This window comes from Miniopterus natalensis, chromosome 3 (assembly GCF_054644295.1).
Source record: "Miniopterus natalensis isolate mMinNat1 chromosome 3, mMinNat1.hap1, whole genome shotgun sequence".
NCBI lineage: Eukaryota > Metazoa > Chordata > Mammalia > Chiroptera > Miniopteridae > Miniopterus > Miniopterus natalensis.
The window spans coordinates 91693095-91716661 of NC_142083.1; the positions used below are offsets into that span (position 1 = coordinate 91693095).

Consider the following 23567-nt stretch of genomic DNA (forward strand, 5'->3'; position numbering starts at 1 on the left):
GGTTTTTGTTTATTATACATTTTTTAAAAATCCTCACCCAAGGATGTGTGGGTTTTTAATTGACTTTAGAGAGAGAGGAAGAGGGGGAGAGAGAAATTGATGCAAGAAGCATCAATTGGTTGCCTCCCAATGCACCCCAATGTGGGATCAAACCCACAACCTGGGCATGTGCCTGGACTGGGAATCGAACCTGAGACCCTTCAGTGCCTGAAACAACACTCCAACCAAGCCACATTGGCGAGGGCCTATCTTTCTGTTTATTGAAAATCTGCCCGGCCAGGTGTGGCTCGGTGGTTGAGCATTGACCTATGATCCAGGAGATCGCTGTTCAATTCCCGGTCAGGGCACATGCCTGGGTTGAGGGCTTGATCCCTAGTAGGGGGCATGCAGGAGGCAGCCGATCAATGACTCTCTCATCACTGATGTTTCTATCTCTCTCTCTCTCCCTGTTCCTTCCTCTCTCTGAAATCAATAAAGATATATTTTAAAAAGAAAAGAAAATCTATATTCTGTCTTGGAAACAGTAGTGTGATGGGATGGATAAAAAGTATGTCAACACAAACTTCTTTTTTTAAAACAAAAAATTAAGCAAACAGAAAGAGAAGAAACATTAGGTTAAAATCCCTTGATAAGGGCAATTGACCAGAAATCTTCCTATTTAACAGTGAAATATCTGAAGCACCTTCATTCAAGTCATGTCTTGTTCTCAGCAGTTCCCCCCAGAGCCACAGCTGTCTAGCTGCTTCAGTGGGGAGGACGGTGGGGAAAGAAAATCTGGTTATTTTTCAAAAATGGTATTCTTAATATTTTTATCTACTCCAGAAGAGTGACTGAACAGTCAATCAGGATGGTTCTATGCAAGTTCATAATGGCAAAAACCTGGAATTAATTCAAATATGCCAAAAAATTTTTATAAACCACTAAAGTCTAAAAACCTTCCCTGGATGACTAAGTAGCAGTTAAACTGAGTCAAAGTAGGTCTGTATTTACTGACCAAGGAAGGTCTTTAAGATATAATGTTGAGCTAAAAAAGCAAGTTTCAGACTGGCTGATACAGGGTGATACTGTTTGACAACAACACAAAATCGGTCCTCTCCAGGGAGCACACATCCATGCAAAAGTTCAACACAAACTTCTTATAAGATTAGCAACTCATAGGCCAAGGCACTGGTCAATCTAATGAGGTGGCTCCTATCTCTCATTTTGGACCCATAGGAATCTTAATGTGTTTCCATAGGCCCACAAAGCAAGGTATTATTCCCAGGCTTTTTCACAATGACTGCCTAGATTCAGGCAGCCAAGGAGGTAGAGAGTGGGGGGTGTGGAAAGGGAGCACAGAAACAAGCCCAGAGCAAGAATTGGTAACTGCAAGAGGCTGGTCCCATCCTGCACAGGTTTGTGTCTATGGCAGCAGCAGCTATTAGACTTTTCTCAGAGAGAGTAAGAGGCTCACCTTTTCTTTCTTCTTTAAGTAACAAATTACGTTCTTGCAACACTCCTCAAAAAACCACACTTAAAAGGCAGAAAAAGCTCTAGCTGGTTTTGCTCAGTGGTTAGAGCATCAGCCTACGGACTGAAGGGTCCCCAGTTCAATTCTGACCAAGGGCATGTGCCTCGGTTGCAGGCTCGATCCCCGGCCCTGGTCAAGGTGCATGTGGGAGGCAACCAATCGATCTGTCTCTTTCATATGGATGTTTCTCTCTCCCCCCCTCTCTCTCCCTTCAGCTCTCTCTGAAAAGTGATGGAAAAAATATCCTCAGATGAGGATTTAAAACAAAAGGCAGAAAAATAAAAGTGGCATAGTGATTATTTAGCCAAATGTCCTTAAACTTTCCAGATACTCCAGCTCTTCAACGAAGCCTTCTAAGATTGAAGAGAAGAAATAACATATCATCATGTGTGATTCTGCCTGGTCTATGACATTTCCACAGCCATGTGTTTTACTTTCCTCATCAGTATGAAATTCCCAGGACACAGCCTCCCCATGCAACAGCTGCTGACAGTAACTCAGTGTCTGGATAAGTGCCATATGTGACCATTAATTTAGGTACAAATGCAAGTCTTTGATTTCAGTATACATCCATCTGAAAGTTTCTACAAGATGGGTTCAGTAAGTCTAATGGCAGGCACATGCACAGAGTTCTTTTTGCACAGCACAATGCCAATGTGCTGATGTGATACCAAAGGAGTTGAGACAATGAATTGTATGATGATGTCTACAGTCAACCTGTGGTAGGCACCCAACAAATGTTACCTGAACTGAGCCCAGCCAAGAAAGAATCCACTGGCCACACACAGGCTGAGAGGCAGCACAGGGATGTAGTCAAAGCATAGGTTTTTGTCAGGCACAGCCCTGGTTCTTCCATATACCAACTGGGTGGCCTAGGACCAGCTACTTATCCTCTCAGAGTCTCAGTTTCTTCATCTGTAGGGATGGTAATAAAAACTCTGCAAGGTAGGTATGAGAATTAAATGAGATAAATTACTTATACAACTGACATGTCATATGATCCTGATTAATACACTAAAGAAAGTATCACTTCAAGTTTAAAGTTAAATGTTCCCATATACTTTTACACAAAAAATGGAAATACCCTTGTCTCTATGAAAAGCCTTACAGGCAATCAAATCTATATTGAGGTCACCGACTTCGAGTTGAAGGCTCACTAGGAAGGACCTCTGTTTTCATTTGGATAAGAAAGGAACAGAAAAATCTTGGACTTTCTAGCAAAATAAATTTTGCAAAGCTCTAAAAGATGATCTCTGAACACGAGTTAGGTGAAGGCCCCTTCATGTTAAAGAGGGTCAGGATGGGGGACGAGAGGCACATTATTGTTTTGATTCTTTAGAGCAGCTCATCACTATAAATAAAGGTTTAGGTAACTGAAAATGTTACTGTGATTAACATGATTTGCATTTATATCTCATGATAATCAATCCCCAACCCAGTGGTTCTAAGCTGGGGCCATTTTGCCCCGCAGGGGACATTTGGCAATGTCTGGAGATATGTCTGGTTGTCACAACTGGGCAGTAGGCTGTGCTACTGGCATCTAGTGTGGGTAGAGGCCAAGGATACTGCTCAACATCTCACAATGCACAGAAAGCACAGCACAAGCGCACACACCCACTACCACCACCACCACCAATTATCCAGCCCAAAATGTCAATAGCACCAAGGCTGAGAAACCCTGCTTGTACCTCAGAAGCAGTGCTAAAGCAGTTCAAAAAGGACTTGAGTCTAATACTCTTCTCACCCCTTTATCAGTTTACAGAAAGACAAGGTGAGATGTTTGTGCACCATGCTTCGTATCATCTGTCACACCTTTATCAAATATCCTTTAAAGAGATTTCAGGGGAGACTGGATTTCCACAAGAAAACAGAAGCTATTAATAGGTAGGGCAACTTGGCACTGCCCAAGATGACAGTGAAAGAGTCACAGTACCTTCCTGGGAGTAGGATTGATTTATATTTGAGTTGCTAAAAGGCAAAACTTTTTTTTTTTTTTTTATAGAGTGGATGAGAGGGAGGTAGAGGGAGAGGGAGGTAGAGGGAGAGGGAGAGAAACACTGATGTGAGAGAGACACATCAATTGGTTGCCTCCTGCATGTGCCCCAACCAGGACCAGGGATTGAACCTGCAACCCAGGTATGTGCCCTTGATCAAGAATCACGCCTGCAACCCTTTGGTGCTCAGGCAACCCTCTAGCCAGTAAGCCACATTGGCCAGAGCTAGAAGGCAAAACCTTTAAAGCAAGTTCACTAACAAAGCCAGGCAGAGGTAAAGCTGAGACAGGCTGAGCCTCTTAAATGGACGGGAATGCTCTTCAGTTTTGTTTTTTTAAATATATCTTTACTGATTTCAGAGAGGAAAGGAGAGGGAGAGAGTTGAAACATCAATGATGAGAGAGTCATTGATTGGCTGCCTCCTGCACACCCCCAACTGGGGATCGAGCCCACAACCCGGGCATGTGCCCTGACCAGGAATCGAACCTTGATCTCCTAGATCCTAGGTCAATGCTCAACTACTGAGCCATGCCTGGCTGGGCTTCAGTAATTTTTTAAGTATCTCCTAGACAAGTTTATTTTTTTTAATTTTTTATTTTTTAAAAATATATCTTTATTGATTTCAGAGAGAGGAAAGGAGAGGGGGAGAGAGAGACAGAAACATCAATGATGAGAGAGTCATTGGTTGAGCCCACAACCCGGGCATGTGCCCTGACCGGGAATCGAACTCCAATTGCCTGGATCCCAGGTCGACACTCAACCGCTGAGCCACGCCCAGCCAGGCTCTCCTAGACAAATTTAAAGTTTCTCTTCAGGCACTCCCCCAAAGAGCTCCACCCTGTGCCTGTGCTGGTAGGTATTAGCCCACAGCGAGAACCTGGAAAGCAAAGATCTCCACTCTGCACCTGCACAGGTGATGTCAGCTCACATGGGAATCTAGAAAGCAAAGAAATCTACTCTGCCTGCATGAAGAGTCCAGCCCTACATAAGCCAGACCCTGGCAGCCGTTCAAGAAGCCATGCTGTGGTTAGTGTGTGCTCCCTTGGTGCATCAAGCTTCCTCCTTGTCTCCTCCCTACCCCCTTGTTTTCAGTAAACCTCTTTTTTAAAATCTGTTTTGCCTCCTCTCTTTAGTTCTACCTTGAGGAGGGGCAAGAACACCTTCACCAGTGACATTCTTCATTGACTCAGATGGGACTCATCTTGATCTGTTGATGAGGATAGGACTCATGCCTGCTAGGTGACCTGTGGCTCCTCCATCTTCTTTGGCCTTTGCCAAAGGTGTGCCTGTTCCACATCTGTCTGTCTGGTCCTCTGTTCTGTTTTTCTGAGAGATCCTGATCATCCCATTCCCTTTTCCAGACCTCAAGGGACTGGATTCTATCAGTGGCACGTCTTGTGGGCAAGTAAGAGGTGCCCCCCTAAAGTCCCACTTCTGTTCTCAGGGTAGGCTGGACGGACCTCTCTGTCTCTATCCCTCCAGTCTCAACCTGACAATTCTGGCTTTTTAGTGCCATTAATTGGCACTTTCCTACTTCCTATCCATCTTCTAGCCCCTTTTGGTGGGCCAGATTTTCAACTCTTCTTGGAGCTATCCCATTGGCACTGCGGATCGTCTTGTTGCCTCAAACCTTCTTGTCTGCCTGGGAATTGCTTGGTCCCTTTTTTCTGTTTCTCCCACTTCCCAGTTTATGACCTTGGACAGAGAAGTCCCCTTTGTCTGCCTTACTAGGCATCCCTGTTCTTGTTCCCCTTTCTATCTCATTTCCCTCCAGAAGGGTCACCCCTTTAAATTCTACATGGGTATAAGATTTCTATGGTTTAAGGACTTATCATCCCTGAGCCAGCTTTCTGCCTAAGGTTCAGGGATCCCAGCCTGTGGTGGTCTCTTCAGGTTCTGTCCAAGTGGCTTCCTGGGCTGATTCCAGGGACAGATCTGCAGTGCTTACCACTGACCAGGCACAGCTGACCAACAGTGCTTTCATCTTACAATGAGAAAATTAGGTAATTGATTACTAGAACTATATCTGTTATTTGTTGAGTCTGTGTCACAATTGGGCCATAGAATTTTGTTTTTAAACTGAAATGGTTTTGAATTTGGTTTAGAGCTGGCAAGTTAAATCTGAACTCTATGTTTGGGATGCATGAATGTGTGTGAGATATGTTGTTTGGCCTTGGCCTGTGTGGCTCAGTTGGTCGAGCGTCATCCCATGTACGTTCACAGGTTCGTTTCCAATCAGGGCACATGCCCCAGTTGTGGCTCGAATTTCCAGTAGGGGGAGTGCAAGAGGCAGTTGATTGATGTTACCATCTCACAGTGGTATTTCTCTCCTTCACCCTTCCTCTCTCTAAAATCAATAAAAACTTATTTGGCCTAGCTGGAGTGACTCAGCGGTTGAGCATCAACCTATGATCCAGGAGATTGTGGTTCGATTCCCAGTCAGGGCACACGCCCAGGTTGTGGGCTCAATCCCCGGTAGAGGACATGCAAGAGGCAGCCAATCAATGACTCTCATCATTGATGTTTCTCTCTCTCTCTCCCTCTCCCTTCCTCTTTCTGACATCCATAAAAACATATTTAAAAAAAAAATTTTTTTTTAAGATATGTTGTTTTATTAATATATGCTATAAATGTTCCAGAAATATATGCGAAATTGTAGAAATCAGAGATGTCCTGACATAAGATATCTGATATCAAAATTGAGGGACACACTTAAAACATCTGAACCTGAGTATCAGATTATGGCACTCAATAGTGATGTTCATTCTGTTTTTGCAAAAATGAACCCTCACTGCAGACTTTTGCTATCCTAATGTCCTTGTAACATGGCAATAATCTACCCCTGAATCAGAGAAATTAAGATGAGAGAACAATGGCTATAAATTAAATGAATAGTCAGGGCAATGAGAAACCCAAGATGGCTTCTTGGTTCTTCTTCCTGGCTCCCTGTTTTTCAGTTTTTGCATTCCTTCATCCGCCATAGCACATTTAAGCTGGACTTCACTCAACTCCCACTTAGTATGGGTTATCATTATGTTCTCGTGTGTATGTTTTCCTGGATGAGTTGAAGCTGTTCTCTGCCATAGGCTGATGCCCTCACACTGACAAAGAAATTGTTAGAAAATGTATTTCCCACTTGGGGTATGCCTTCCAAAATCTCTAGCAATTGGGGCATCCAGTTCACTGAGCAAATTATATGAAACTTAATGGACAGCCTTGCAAACTTTTTGGAATTATGACTGACCCTACCACCCTCAGTTATCAGGCAAAGTGGAAAGAACTAATGGAAAACTAGATTCAAGCAGAGTAAGTTGAATTACACAGGACTGAATGAACTGATAAAGAAGGTTACAACTTTATAACTTTTTATTTTAAATACTGCTTATATTTAAAATCTTTTCTTTTCCAGATATAAGGAATTTTCCTTATTTATACCTCTGTAAGCAGTATTGAGGCACTTGTTTTTTCTCTAATTGATCTTGTCAGACTTTGAAACTCTTAATGAGCATTATTATTTTCATGGCAATATATGTGCATAAATTCAAGAAAAAATGTTCTTTTCATAACAGGACACAACTGAAAACTCTTGACAAGGCTTTGACTATAATACCATATATGCAAGAACCGTGCATAGACTCTGGATGTTACCAGAAGACTCTAAGGAATTAAGATTGACTCTGGAGGTCAATAAAAGCCCCTTGGAAAAACAGCCTGGTACTTACATGGTTCTCAGCAGTCTTTCCAGGTAAGGAATGAAGGTTGCTTTCCTGGGAGAAGGAAAAGAAAGAACCTCAAGACGTTTTGGGGAACCTCAAGAATCAGAGGAATTCACCCAAGTTGATAGGTATTGCAGGCAAATGCTAATGGCAACTATGCAGTTTGGCTTCCTAGCCCTGAGAGGCTAATTAGAGTTTAATCTAAGCAAGACTTTTATGATCTATTATAGCACCTGTGTCCTGTTATTTGTTTACATGTCTATTTTCCAGATTACAGCTGATTTATCTTTGTCTCCTACTGCCCAACACAGGGCACCCAGCTAATCAGGGTTTGCTGAGTGACTAAATGATTTCCAGAATGCAAGGTATTCTCAAAATCAAGATATACTCAAAGCACAGATAACAAAGAAGACAGTTAAAAATTAATCCCAGAAATAAGAAAAATGACTAGTGAGTAAGCATTTTTGAGCAGCATTTTCAGTATAAAAATTGCTGCTGCCTGGCCGGGCATGGCTCAGCGGTTGAGCATTGACCTAGGATCTAGGAGATCAAGGTTCGATTCCCGGTCAGGGCACATGTCCAGGTTGTGGGCTCGATCCCTAGTTGGGGGTGTGCAGGAGGCAGCCGATCAATGACTCTCTCACCATTGATGTTTCTATCTTTCTCTTCCTCTCCCTCTAAAATCAGTAAAGATATATTTTTTTTAAAAATTGTTGCTGATGAGGGTTTGGGGGTGAGATTGGCCTTGTAGAGGGACAAGCATGTGATGCTTTGTGATCAGTAACCCACAAATGTTGCATTGCATTGGTTTTTAAACTGGCTTCCTTACATTCCATAGATACAGCTACTGAGAACACACGGTTTGTTTAGAATTATTTTAAGGACTCTGAAAGCCTGATTAGAAGCACAAAACTCCCTTACCACCACCCACCTTTTTTTTTTTTTTTAAGGAAATGGATAGGCAAAATTTTAAAGGTCAAACGCTTGCAAGCACCCTCTACCCCATGCATGCGCAGGCCACCTGATACTTCCAAATGTCTGCCTCTGAAAAACCTTTATTCCCCCAGTTGGCTTTAGAGAAGGAATTCACAGTGGCAGTTCTCTTGTTTGTTACTACTCTAGGTAAGGGGTCAACCAGAAGAAGGCAATAGCTGTACAACCTCGTAACAAGCCCACATCCTATCTCTAAGCACATTTGGCAGGAAATACACCAAATCATTACATATCGTTACCTCAAGGGAAAAAACAAAATGCTACAGTGATCACAATTTACTGAAAAGAAACAAAAAACAAAAAAAACAGCAGTCTGACACTGTAAAGTTGAACAACATCCTATTCCTTGAGGCAGCCCCCACAAAACTACATGAATTAAAGATACATGACGTGGGTGCTCATAATTCCCAAGAGGTCCACAGAACTGGTCAAACATCATTGTCTCAATTAATCATTATCGAGAAGAAATTCAAATATCCAGAACATCAACATCTATTGTCGACTAAGGACATGATTAGGCAGTAATGAATGAATAACTTTGGCGGGGGAAAGATAGACAAGACAGGGAGGGGAACAGTCGAACAGCTTATAGGCCAAGAAAGGCAGAAAATCATGTGCTCCAGGGCTCTGGAATGTTCAACCAAACCCTACACAGAAGGCCAACACATAAAGCAACTGCAGTGAGTGGAGCATCCATATTGAGTGGTAAGGGAGGGCTGGGGACTGAGGAGTTCAGCTCCTCCAGCACGATAAGGAACTCTGAGCTCGGCCTAGTTTGATGGCTATGGTCTAGGGGAGGCAGGACACTAGCTTTGAAACAGCTTCCACTTCCTGTACATGTGCTAAGTGACCACAGCTCTAGGACAGTCTCTTAGACCGCTATGTTCAAAGCAGCAGAGGGAAGCTAGTCCTGGAATTAGCCACTGTTCCCAGACCTGCCCAGGGTTTTCTGGCTACTGGGCCAAGGCTCCACATGCTCTTTCACACCTTGCTTCCAAGACTCCAGCAGCTTCTTTTTTTTTTAATGAAACTTTTAAAATATATATATATCTTTATTGATTTCAGAGAGGGGAAAGGAGAGGGAGAGAGAGAAATAGAAACATCAACGACGACAGAGTCATTGATCGAGCCCGCAACCTGGGCATGTGCCCTGACCGGGAATCAAACCCCGATCTCCTGGATCCTAGGTCGATGCTCAACCACTGAGCCAGGCCCAGCAGCTTCTTGAAACACATCCTGACCTTCCAAAAAGCCTGTGGTTTCTGTGTCTTCAACTCACCCAACTCCCAGCACTTCTACTTAGCTCTAACTCTGTATCAGCCACAACTGACTGTAAGATCTCTGAGGACATACCTGGAGCCTCACCTACACTAGTCAGAGGGTGTTTAGTTGCCCTGTTACTGGAGACCAGATTAGAACACTATGTGTATGAGGGAACATGCTGTCCTTTGTAAAAGCACTTATGCATTTCTCATGACAGTTGGTGTTTGGTGAAAGGCTGTTTGTTTACAAAGGAATCCTAGGGTTTCTGTCTCTCATCTTCCACCCAAATACCTCCTCATCTGAAAGTGCAAATTCAGAGAAGTGTATTTCTGAAGATGGAGTGGAAGGGTATTTGCCAGAATAGAATAATCATTAACCTTTTTTTTTTTAAAAATATATCTTTATTGATTTCAGAGAGAGGAAAGGAGAGGGAGAGGGAGAGATAGAAACATCAATGATGAGAGAGTCATTGATTGGCTGCCTCTTGCACGCCCCCGACTGGGGATCGAGCCCGCAACCCGGGCATGTGCCCTGACCAGGAATCGAACCCCAACTGCCTGAATCCTAGGTCGATGCTCAACCGCTGAGCCATGCCAGGTTGGGCTCATTACCCTTTTTTTAACTGCAGACTCCTTTGAGAATCACATGAAGGCTTCAGACTCTCTCTCCAGGACAATCACATATAAAAAATACGTTGCCGCCCAGCCGGCATGGCTCAACAGTTGAGCATCAACCTAGGATCCAGGAGATCGCACTGTTCAATTCCAGGTCAGGACACATGCCTGGGTTGAGGGCTCGATCTCCAGTAGGGGGTGTGCAGGAGGCAGCCAATCAATGACTCTCATCATTGATGTTTCTATCTCTCTCTCCCTCTCCCTTCCTCTCTCTGAAATAAATAAAGACATATTTTTAAAGTATATATATATATGTTGCCTATGCCATTCCAGAGCAACCATAGGTGCCTACAACTCACCCATGGACCCAGAATTCAGGTTAAGAATCCCTATTCTATAATATCTCTTTATGAAAGACATTCTCTTTGTGGGTAATGTTTTCAGTAAGATCCTGAGTGCTTGCTAAAGAGAGGTATCCCCTTTCTTTGGACTTGTTCCTTCTTTTCTCTTCCTATTCTTTTACCTAACCCCAGTGGGTTCAGTTCAAGTTCTCCTGTCTTCCATTTCTCAGCTCTTCACTTTTCTGACCTTCCAGAATACTGAGTGTCAGAACGAGAATCATAAACCTTACAAAGTGATTTTACTGTTTCGTGTCCCCAAGGTGACTGCCAACTCCTAGTAAACAAGGACTATGCTGGGTTTATTGTTGTTTATGCACACACCCCTAGTGCCAATATTCTGCACACCACAGAGGCAATACATGCTTGCCAAATGGGGAGATATCACTGCTTCTTTGTCCCTCTACCTTTAGGCATTTGCACTTGCAAATTAACTTTGAAATCTGGATGTATGCCCTGGAAAAGCCAAATGCAAAGGGCAAGAAAACAGCTAGCCATCCCACTTTTTTTAAAAGCCTCACCTGAGGATGTTTTACTGATTTATTTTTTATTTTTTAAAAATATATCTTCATTGATTTCAGAGGGGAAAGGAGAGGGGGAGAGAGAGATAGAAACATCAATGATGAGAGAGTCATTGATCGGCTGCCTCCTGCACGCCCCCAACTGGGGATCAGGCCCGCAACCAGGGCATGTGCCCTGACCGGGAATCGAACCCCAATCGCCTGGATCCTAGGTTGACGCTCAACTGCTGAGCCACGCCCGGCTGGGCTTGATTTTTTTTTTTTTTGTAAGAGAGAAAGGAAGTGGGGTGGGGGTGGGGGAAAGAGAGAGGGAGACAGAGACAGAGAGAGGCATTGATGTGAAAGAGAAACATTAATCGGTTGCCTCTCATACTCATCCCAACCAGGGATAAAACCCTCTCCCAAGCAACACTCAGTTTTGCTTACTGATTCTTTCCCTTCACCTGCCTGCCCTCCTCCAGATTGTCCTGGAAGTAGTTCTAGGTGATTAACAGTTCCTCTGAGTGAAGCAGCCTGTAGTGGTCTTGTCAAAGAGAGAACTGACAGCGGATCCAGTATCCAAGGAAGGGGGATGGCTACACTTGGGCATGTGACATGCCATATTATCGTCAACAAACATTTATATTATTCATGGGCTCTGTGAATACGATGAGGCCTAAGACCTTGTAGCTTCAAGTAGCTTTCAGAGAGAGAGAACACAACAACATGTACCATAGTAGAAATACTAATTGTGCAATACAGACAACAGTGCTAAAGATATAATATAAAAGTAGACAAAATTCACTGTGTTGAACACAAAAGGAGATGTAACCCAGATCTTTTAATTCTCCTACTGACCACTAACAGAAAAAAAGTTGCATTGAATCAGCAATTTTCAACCTTTTTCATCTCATAGCACACATAAACTAATTACTAAAATTCTGGGGCACACCAAAAATACATATTTTTTGCTGATCTGACAAAAATAGGTATAATTTTGATTCATTCACACTGGATGGCTATTGTTGTGTTGGCTGTTGTCATTTTTTTATTTGACAATCTAAGGGAAAAGAGGTCAGTGCCCCTGGCTGATATTTCATGTTTAAAAAATTACTGCGGCAAGCCAGTTGAAAATTGCTGCATTAAATGTCTGTTTATAACTTTTTGCTTAACTATAGCCAATAACGTACCAAGAGGTAATTTATAGTTTTTCACCTCTTTTCTCGCCAAGGAGTTCCAAGCTAAATTTTGAAGTTTTACATTGAAATATACAATTCCAGTTTTCAAAAATATCTTCTTCCTGGTGGAGTCACGTTCCAGTTTTTAGTGCAATCCTGATCAGAGCCCAACTGAACTCTGAAAAGAGTCAGCTTTTAAAAAAAACAATAAAAAAATCAAGGTAGCCCAAAGACCCCAGCTGTCCAGTTTTGCTTTTCAACATTCTTGATGAGGAGTGACCTAAATGCAATGAATACTTTACTTTCTGTAACTCATCTTTTCATTGGCATTTCTAAAGTAGCTCAAACTCTGGAATCTAAGACTCACAGCATCTCACTTCACTGGCCCAAGGAAAACTAAAAAGCAAATCAAGTCAGAAAATGGGAGAATCACAGAGTTTCCTCTTCAAATCCCCAGTTAGATGAGGTCACTCAATGAGAGTGTGTGTTTCCAAGGCTCCTCAAATTTCCACACCCTCACCAGTGTCCTGGTTTAAACACAGTATTTGAAAACTTTTTCCAATTCCACCAAGTAAAATTGTAAATGCGCTATTAAACTGTGAGCTCCTGGTAAGCTTGTGATGTTTTGTCTTGTAATGTTTCTTAAAAAAAACTAAAGAATAAAGCACAGATTTACTAATGTGCATTATCCCCCTCCTCGCAGAAGAAAAACTAAAAATTTTAATATGGGAGTTAAAATTTAACTCAAAACGCACTGGTTAATGTCATACCAGCAATTCAAATACACAAAACCTGTAAACTCCTGTTTCCTTCTACTTGGGAGCACAGTTCAGGGAGTGGAGAAGACAGTTCAAATAACAAGCCATTTCCAATCTCTACAACTCTGTTTAGGAAAGAGCATGGAATCTGGAGGCAGTTGATAGACCATGTGCCATCTTCTTGGTTGTGGGATGCAGGTCAATTCCTTAACCCCCGTCTCATCACTAACCCCATTTACAAGTGAGAAGACTATCAACTCATAGGGTTTTGGAAGTGGCTGAGAATGAGAGGGCTTTCTGACCTATCTGATGTTTATTTTCTGGTTCACAGAACCATAAACATAACACAATAAGGATGACAGCCACAGGCCACAAAAACCGGTTCATCAAACCAATTTAAATGGCATGACAGGCCTTGTGCAAAGACTGTGCAGGGCGATCCTGGCAAGTCTTACAGGGCAATTTATACATCTAGAGCACTGTGCTTATGAGGTGACAGGTAAACTGCCAGCCCAAACTAACCGGCCGCCCCGGGCGCTGATCCCTCCCAATTTGGCGCTCGGCACCTTGGAGGCCGCAGATCACTCACGGAGTCATAACATTGACTCAAAGGGCCCTTCGGTCTAAGGTGAGTCAGATGGAGTAAGGGCAGAGCCACGGCCCACCACCAGCAGCCACGCAAGGCACCCATCTCCCACGCTGGCGGAGGTCCGGGTCCCCGCCGGCCCGAAACCCCCGCCGGAAACGCCAAGTTCTCCAGCGGCGACCCCGGGGTCACCTCACCCGACGACCTCGCGACGCCAGGAGGGGAGGACCCAACCCGGCCCAACGCAAACTGGCCGCTAAGGCTGGCAAGCCCTCGGAAACGTTGTCCACGAAGCAGGGGTCCCCCCACGCCCAGTCACCTCCCCGCTCACCCCGCTACCGTCGTCCCCGCCGGGTTTTCCTCAGGCCGGGGACGCAGCGGGCCGTGGCAGGCAGAGCCCAGCTCCCGAAGACCGGGGGCCGGTCAAGGCCCGCCGAGGAACCCGGAGGAAGTCCGGGGAGGTGCGGGCCACTCACCAGCCTCGGATCCGCTTGGCCGTCCGTCGGTCTGTCTGTCCGCAGCAGCCTCCGCGCGTCCGTCAGGAACTCCCTCAGTCGCCGCCGCCACCGGAGTCGAGACAGCGAGCGCGAGGGCTGCCGGACGTGCGCACGCCGCGAGGGGCGGGGCCTGCGGAGGACACGCCTCTGCGGCGCGCCCTAGGCTGCTCTCTTGATACCCAGGTCTGCGCAAGAAGTTGGGGTGCTTGTGAATGAACGCTGGCGCTAATAAGAGCAGGTGTGTGTGAGGCCGCCTCTGGGCTATACGCTTTTCTTGCCCGATGTCACCACCTCTTCAGGCTCATCTCGCGCTAGGCTCCATTTGCCCTTTCTCTTGCCGCCATACTGGCCTCCAGTCACTTCCTTAACCATTGGGTTGGGCTGGGCTGGGCTGGGCTGTCTGCAGATTAAATGACTGGCTGACAATGGCCACTGTTGGCAAAGGTGTGGGAAGTTTGCCGTGTATGTTGGAGTTATTGGATGTCCACGAAATAAATTCCAAACCTAAAGAAAAGTTGAGTTTATTAGAGCCAAGGACTGGGGGCTAGTCCTAGAAGCAAAATCTCAAAAGATAGAGATAATTCTATGGGAAATAGCAATTTTGCAGTTTATTTATACATTACAATCAAAGGAGAAGACCTAAGAAAGGTCACATGAAATCCATTGGTGTGTGGACAAAAAGGGGCCACATGCTAACCTGACTAGCTCAGGGAAGGCCTGTGTGGCGGACTTGCAAGCTCAGAGACCTAAAGTAACCTCAAAGGATGGTCTGAAATTAAAACTTTAAACTAAAAATCAGTTTATCATGGATAGTCATGTCCTAGGCCAGTATCTCCCCAGACAAAGGTCAATCTTTACCTTAACTGAACCTATTGCCTTTTTGCATCTATGATAACATATTGTTGGAATGTCAAAGTAATTTTTCTTTTTCCAGACCCCTCAAGGGGCGGAGACCACAAATCCCCTCATTATATTGAGTCAATTGTTGACTGTTAACTATCCTGCACCCACCTAAGTAAAAGAAGTGTGTGTCTATCATTTTACTTTTTATCCGATCCCAGAGGTTCACCCCTTCCCCACTTTGCTCTATCCCGCCCCCCCCAATCTATCACCAATGGATTTCATGTAACGCACTTTCCTCTCCTCTTTTGATTGTAATGTATAAAACAAGGTATAAAGCTGCGGGAGGCAGCCGATCAATGACTCTCTCATCACTGATGTTTCTATCTCTGTCTCTCCCTCTCCCTTCCTCTCTGAAATCAATAAAGATATATTTAAAAAACATTTTTTTTAATAATAATTTGAATACCTACAGTATACCCAGTCATGGGAACATAGCACAAAATCAGGCAGATTCTGACACTGAGAATATAGTAGCACAAAAGCAGACAAATTCAAGGCTAATGACTCTTTTCCTTCCCACATAGATATATTCTACATAAGGTGAGATAATTTATTTTCCCTCACACCCTTAATTGATATCAAACTTAATAGTATTTTATTATCGAGAAAAATCTGATTTATATTGCATTCCTAAAGAATTAGTCCCATAAGCTACGTGATACAATGCAGTTTACATATTATAATCATGTCATTTTTATGATTTAAAGTAATGCACAGGAAAGAAAAGAAATACCTTGTAAGAAGTAAACTTCAGTTTAAATATTTATAATATGTGTACTATATTGTATGTGGTAATGAAAATTTTTGTATATAAATGATATATATAGCATGGTAGCTATAATATGGTAAAAATAGTCAAAAAGTTACAAAGTTTTAACAGGTAAACTTAAATACATTAGCATTTATATTCTGCTTTAAAATTGTGATGTTCTGAAAAGGAAAATTAAGTTCTGTTGTTATCAGAGAATTGTGCAGATGGCCTTTCTCTGTTGCTAGTGGGAGTGGGGCTTTTGGGGTGCCACTGGAATAAGCATTTCTGGAAGCCCCCACAGGAGGATGAGACATGGTAAAAGGCTTTATTTGTGTGGAATTCCACCCCTCGGGTTGCAGAGTCCCATTTCCCTTAAACCAGTCCTAGAAGAGGTTCAGCTGGGGATTGAGCAAAGCTAAGAGGAAAGCCAGTGTCCAGAGTTCCCGTTCCATGGTGGAGCTGGGTCCAGTGCAGCATCAGGCTAGTTCCAGTGCATCAGTCTGCTGTGTGTGGGGTCCACATGCTGTGAGCCATGTGGAGAATGCAGGGGAGCACGCTCCCTGCAACAAGAGAGCCAGGAGCCCAGAGCACAAGAGAGGCAAGGGAGCCAAGAGGGCAAGAGAGGGGGGACTCCTTTGTTTGGGAGCCTATGTATGGCAGATTTTGCGCCCTTACAGTGGCCATGCCTGTTCTGGCCGACGACCTGCTCCCAGACTTGACTGGCTGTGCATCTTTGGTCCTCCCTTTGGTTCTTTCCAGTTAATTAATAGCTGGGGCAAATACAATGACAATATCATTATTACTCCAAATTATAGGAAGTAACTCATGTGTAAATATTTATTCAGTCACACCTTCTATTTAGAAAAGATTTGTTGAACTTAACATTTCACTGTAACACTCAGTTTCTGACCTCTTAAATATTAATTCTCATAATATAAACATAGTATCAGACAAAGTAACTGTGGACTTTTTCTACCTTAATAAGTTGGCTATTGGTTTTCTGGTGTACCTTTAGACTGAATCTAAGTCACCATGGTAAATTCCCATGGATTTAAATCTCTCCAGTCTCTGAATTTACAGACCCATATGTTGATAGTTATGTCTATCTTTCCTGTATGATTATGACATTCCTGAAGTCCAGAAACAAATCTTATATGTGTAATTTTCAGTTTAGCAAAATTCTAGGCACATGTTAATCTGTGAATACTAAACAATTGGTTTTTATTTAGTATAGTAGGAATTTTATGTTATAGCTTTACCCAAATTAAGTAATAACTTCCTATATGTTAAGGTTCTTTGTTGAATTACATCTCTCTTCTTGGCTTTATAATATCCAGAAACATCCTCTTGAAATCACATAGTTGGGTGTCTATTATTATCCATCTGGTCCTTGTCTCACGTTGCCTCCCCTAATCTTCCTGCCTAAATTGGTTACAGATAGTTCCCTGTCCTAGACTTAACACTCAAGGTCATTTCTCTGACACTACCTACCCACACTGACACTCAGGTGCCTAAATTCTGTCTTATCACTTATTTGCTTAGTTAATAATTAATTATTGGCTTTTGAATATGTTACTCAGTAAATACTGTGTTGCTGTGGACAACCAGGGGGAAAAAAGCAGCTATAGTCTTTCACTCTTTGAGGTTTACAATGCAAATATTAATAAAATCATAACATAGGAACATATAATTAAAGTATGAGGTATTCTCTAAATTAGTAGTACAGAATTATAAAAGATCCAAGAGCAATAATTAACTGTATAGGAATGTCTAATTTCTCTAGAGGAGCATATGTACTAGAAGGGATGTCTAACGGAGTTGGTGGTCTGACGGTGACACCTTGACAGCTCCTTGTTCCTCGCTTCCCTACCAGCTATTAAGGAGACATGTGATACAATCTTTACCAAGAACCAGAGAAAATGGGCAATGAAAAACTGTACTGGTCTAGGCAAAGAGAAGGCATTTGGAGCAAAAAAACATTACTCAAGCATTGGCTCTATTGTCATTCTCAACAACTTTGTTTCAATAAAATTAAAAAATAAAAGTATAGAATACTGTGGTGACAGAGTGGCAATATGAGAAATAAGTTACATATTCTAAGATTATTTATCAAATATTTTTAAAATTTATAAAATTTATTTACATTAGCCCAAAAAGGAATAGCGTTAAAGTTTGTTAACTTAGAAAAGTCGTTATTCTTACCCAAGGTAAATAATTCAGCAGAGTCTTTTTGTCAAGTTGAACAGCCCATTTAAAAAAAAAAAATCTATATGTAGAAATATGGGGCTCAGAGTTAGAAAGTTATAGGTCACCATGCACCAGTTTTCTTCTCATGTTAGAATCACACTTCTTCTTTTATGACAAATGTCCATGATTGGCAACCATCAGCCTTAATAAAGAGAAGAGGCTCTGGAGCCAGTATTTTTTAGTTTAAATCCTGGCTTCACCACTTACTAGCTGTGTGACCTTGAGCAATTGCATAATCTCTTTGTGCCTTGTATATCTCATCTATCACATGGGGTAATAAGAGCATGTACATTGGAGAAAATTTAGATTAAATAAGATAATATATGTATGGTGCTTACAATATTGCTTAACACAAAGTGAGTGCTCATTAAAAGTTAGTTATAATTTACTGTTATACATAATAAGTCATCCCATGTAAGTAGATTGGTCTAATTCCTTCTGATATTCTACGCTCAATAGAAAAGGCTAACACTCACTGTGTGGCTGATATATGGCCTCCTAAGTTATTTATGTTGCTTTCTCTTTTGTCTCCTTTTCTACACACAACCAATGGCTATCATCCAGAGTTCAATCAAATAAGGTAATTCCCCTGTTTAAGACACTCAAATGTAATTGATCAACAAATTATTATTTGAGCGAAGTCCAAATTCTTTATCATGTCCTACCATAGCCTACGTATTAACTCTGCCCAACTCCCCAAATTCATCCCCTACCCCATTGAACATGGCAATCCACCTACACTGGCAGGTCCTTTTCTCTTTTCTGAATAGGTGTCAAGCAAGTGGCATCTGTTACCTGTTATCAAGAGTAAGAATCTGAGCACTTCTGCCCACTGCATTTCAGTATTGAAATAATCAAGGAAAATACAACACAGTCCAGCACTGAATGAAACCACCTTTTACTCACACAAAGAAATAGAGCAAGATCAGCTCAGTAGTGGGTGATGGTCCCCTGTAGCCGGAAGGTCCTCCCAGCAATCAATGCAGAGTCATGGGTCTGCATGCATCCCTTTTATGTCAGAGAACAAAGGACCATGTCCCCTCCCCACAGGAGACAGATATAGCAGTGGGGATGTCCAGGTATCGTATCATACATAGGCTTAATCAGAACAAAGGATACATACTGAGTCTGAAACAGGAAAAAATATTCCCACACAGGCAACAAGCCCAGCATAGGCTGGGAGGTCTCTTTCTCCTGTTAAGGAGGTGTTCCAGGCCTAGAGCCCATTCTTCCGGAGGTCAGAAGATGCCATGCATGAGGTCTTTCCCTACAATAGGCCTTTTGTACTTGCTGTTTCTTAAGCCTTGAAGGATTATCTATATGCACACAGTTTATTTGAGTTGCTGGCATGTACTAGACAATCAGTGGGTATAGAGTGGGTGAATGGGTTCAGTTCCTATCCTTTATTCTTGGTGATAAGGTCTATATCATATAAAAATACCTGTTGGCCTTTCTCTGGAAACACTCTTATAACCCCCTCATGCACTGGTTTCTGTGAGTGAGTCATATATTTTATTTAATGTATACACATAGCAAAATGCTTTTTCACTTTTCAAGCAGCAAGAGTAAGGCTCTTGAGGACAGCAATTTTTTTATTTATTCTTTATTCCCATCACTAGGATCTATTTAATGTTAGACAAAGTCACTTAATGCCTCAATTTATTTCATCTATCAATCTGCTAAGTGAGTATAATAATATCTGCCACCTACATTATTTACATGTGCACAGTAAATAATATCAATCTATTATTGCCATTTTTATAACAATATTCACAAATCCTACTCCAATTTTACACAGGAGGAAAACAAGGCTCACAGATAAAAAGTAACTTAATGCTGTCTCCTAAATGGTAGATGATACATACAAATGTCCCTATTCTTTTCCAAAGTTAGTCCTGCGAGTGTAGGATATTTGTTTCCCCTCATGTGGCTCTTTTACTGTAGCAACACCTACAAAATATTTGATTACCATCTTGCACCAGCTCCCACTGGCAAACAGCACATTAACCTGCATTCTAATGTACAGATGCAGAGAAGGACTTTTCTTTTTTTTTAAATATATCTTTATTGATTTCAGAGAGAGGAAAAGAGAGGGAGAGAGATAGAAACATCAGTGATAAGAGAGTCATTGATTGGCTGCCTCCTGCACGCCCGACTGGGGATTGAGCCCGCAACCCGGGCATGTGCCCTGACTGGGAATCGAACCCCGATCGCCTGGATCCTATGCTGACGCTCAACCGCTGAGCCACACCCGGCCGGGCCAGAGAAGGACTTCTGACCAGGACTCCTGGCTGGTGCCCTCAAGATCAGTTTAAGTGTGGCAGAACTTATGCTTTCTATAGAGATTATTTAAGTCTATTTCCCTTAAAATAATTATTCTTGGGGTACTTGACTCAACGTTAAAGCCTTTTTCAAAAGAAAAGTTGAAAGACATCTGTGCCCTGGAAGATAGAGTAGATGTCCTTCTTCCTATTTCTCCCACTAAGTGTGTGGCTATTAAGAAGCACCATGAGGAATTCTCATAGTAATAGAAACGTTCTGTATCTTGACTATCAGTGTTAATATGGTTGTCATATTTTACTGAAGTCTTGCAAGTTGTTACCCCTAGGGGAAACTGGGTAAAGGATATATGAGATCTCTGTAAGTTCTTTCTTACAAGGTCATGTGAATCTACAATGATCTCAAAATAAAAAAAGTTTAATTTAAAAATTACTATGTTGATACAATAGTATATACAATGAATTAAACTGCTTAATATACAAACAGCTCCAATAAATTAATGAGAAAATTATCAGCACCCCATTGTAAAGTTAGAGCATAGATGTCTGGGTAACGTAGCTGACTCCACCACCTATTAACTTTGTGTCACAGGGCAGAGTACTGAGTTTCTATAAGCCGTGGTCCCCTGTATCAACTATAAACCATAACGTCTATTTTATAGAGTTAATGTGAGGAACAAAAGAGCTCATCCTCTAAAACACACTGCCTGGTTTCCTCAAATAATAATGGCTGTACTTAATCTTCTCAAAAGATATATATAACCAGGTACCATGTCTTACTGATAAAACTGGCAAGTTTTAAATGATTTTGATCACATTATCTAAAAGAAAAATGTTTATAAATGTTCAACAAATGAGAGAATTATGGGATTTTACATGTTGGTCATTCTATGTCATTATTTTAAATGATTTTATAGTGTTGTAGAAAAACATTTGATGATATGAAAAATATTCACCATATATTGACTAAAATGTTTATAAAAATTATACTGTATGCAGTATGATTTTATTTTTATTTATTTATTTATTTTAATATTTTTATTGATTTCAGAGAAAGGAAGAGAGAGGGAGAGAGAGATAGAAACATCAATGATGAGAGTCACTGATTGGCTGCCTCCTGCACGGCCCCTACTGGGGATCAAGCCCACAACCCGGAGATTAAATAGGAGATCAAACCGTGATCTCCTGTATTATAGGACAATGCTCAACTGCTGAGCCACACCGGCTGGACTATGCAGTATGATTTTAGATATGGATGCCAAGACTGAAAGAAAGCACAGACAAACAAAAAAGAAATATATCTTAATCTTTTTAGTACAGTGGTAAATTAGGCTCACAAACCTCCAAAACTGTGAAAAAAATAATTGGCATCCTGTGTTTGTTTGAAGGGATCGAAATATAAATTGTAGTGAATAGCAGCTATATAGAAATATAACTACTGTGCTATAATAGGCAAAGAAAAAAACAATGTAGGTATGTTAAAGAGGATTACATAGAAAATCATGTTTGAATTTGAAATGGAACCATGTGGGAAATAATGCCAACGGGAACATATTCAGTGCATTACCTGGCACTTTTATAGTACGTTAAGCCAACTTATATTACCCCATTGCCTGAAAATATCTGGGTACCCTATTCATTCACTGTGAATTATAAATACTGTTTTCACTTCCAAGTATTTATTTCCCTCCCTCGAAGGTTTTTTTGTTGGTTGCTTGGTTGGCTGTCTTATGTGTTGATTTCTTCTTTGCAATTGGCTACTTTCATCTGGCTGAGTTCCTGTCAGTTCATCCTGTTTACAGCTGCATCTACAAAATACTATACTACATTTTAACATTTAGCAAAAAGCCCTGACTAGGTAGCTCAGTTGATACGCCAAGGTTACAGGTTTGATCCCATCGGGGCATATACTCAGGGCACATACAGGAAGCAACCAATGGTGCAGCTGGTGTGGGTGGGTTGGTTGGACGTTGTCCCATGCACCAGGAGGTTGCCTGTTTGATTCTCAATCAGGGTTCATGCCTGGGTTGCTGACTTGATCCTCAATAGGGGGAGTGCACAAGGCAGCCGATCGATGTTTCTCTCTCACATAGACGTTTCTCTCTCTCCCTCTCCCTTCCTCTCCCTTTCTTTCTCTTAAAGAAAAAAAAAAAATCAATAAAAACATTTTAATAAAAACATTTTTAAAAAAAGCAACCAATGAATGCATAAATAAGTGGAACAACAAATTGATGTTTCTCTCTCTCCCTCTCTGTCAAATTAAAAAACAAAAACCATTTAGCAAGAAATAACATTTAGGACTGCCCAGACCTTGAGACCTTTGTTCTGTCTAACACAAGAACTGAAAAGTGGTTGGGCCGGCATGGCTCAGAGGTTGAGCATCGACCTATGATCAAGGAGATTGCAGTTTGATTCCCGGTTAGGGCACATGCCCAGGTTGTGGCCTCCATCCCCAGTGGGGGCCGTGCAGGAGGCAGCCAGTCAATGACTCTCTCATCATTGATGTTTCTCTCTCTCTCCCTCTCCCTTCCTCTCTCTGAAATCAATAAAGACGTATTTAAAAAAACACAAAAACTCAAAAGGGCATAAACAAGGAAGGTCATTGCAACACATACCAGGAAACTCCATTTTGTTAAAAACTTTGAAATAACCTTTAGGTCCATCAAAAGAGGATGATGTAGGGATTGACAGGGACACATTCATTCAATAGTTGTACCCCACTAAAAAAGGAAGGGCAGTCCTAGTCAGTTTCACTCAGTGGTTAGAGCATTGGCACTCGGACTGAAGGGGTCCCTGGTTCAATTCCAGCCGAGGGCACATACCTCGGTTGCAGGCGTGATCCGGGCCCTGGTAGGGGCACATGCGGGAGGCAACCAATCAATGTGTCTCTCACATCGATGTTTCTCTCTCTCTCTCTCCCTTCCACTCTGAAAAAGCAATGGAAAAGAATATCCTGGGGTGAGGATTATACAGACATATTAAAAAAAAAAAAGGAAGGGCAGGCACCCCCTGAGGGAGAACATTTAGTAGATGGGGAAAAGCAAGTTGTAGGAAAATACGAAAATATATTTATAGTATATAATAAACTTAACCTAAAAAACAAATATTGAAAAACAACAACAAATATTGAACTCTAAATAATATGTATGCTGAAGTGTATGGGGAGAAGAATACTGATGTCTGCAACTTACTTGAAATGTATAAAAAAATAAGATAGCTGATGGACAGATATCTGATAAAGCAAATATAGCAAAATGTTAAGAATTGAAGAATCTAGGTGGTAAGCATATGTGTGTTCACTATACAGTTCTTTCAACTTTTCTGTATGTTTACAAATTTTCATAATAAAATTTTTGGGAAAAATATATTCAGTATGGTCC

General features: G+C 41.9%; 1 protein-coding gene across 5 annotated transcripts in view; it reads right to left on the bottom strand.

Annotated features, from left to right (window-relative positions):
• Positions 1 to 23567, bottom strand: part of HMOX2 (heme oxygenase 2) — a 61466-nt gene that overhangs the window by 26671 nt on the left and 11228 nt on the right. For 3 of the 5 annotated variants that reach the window (XM_087815670.1, XM_016214462.2, XM_087815669.1), the window contains exon 2: positions 13987 to 14511. The gene's annotated coding sequence lies outside the window, so the exon portion shown is untranslated. Of the gene's footprint in view, positions 1 to 2254; positions 2449 to 13841; positions 13931 to 13986; positions 14512 to 23567 lie in introns of those variants that run through there. The other 2 variants (XM_016214460.2, XM_016214464.2) reach the window with 2 other exon arrangements.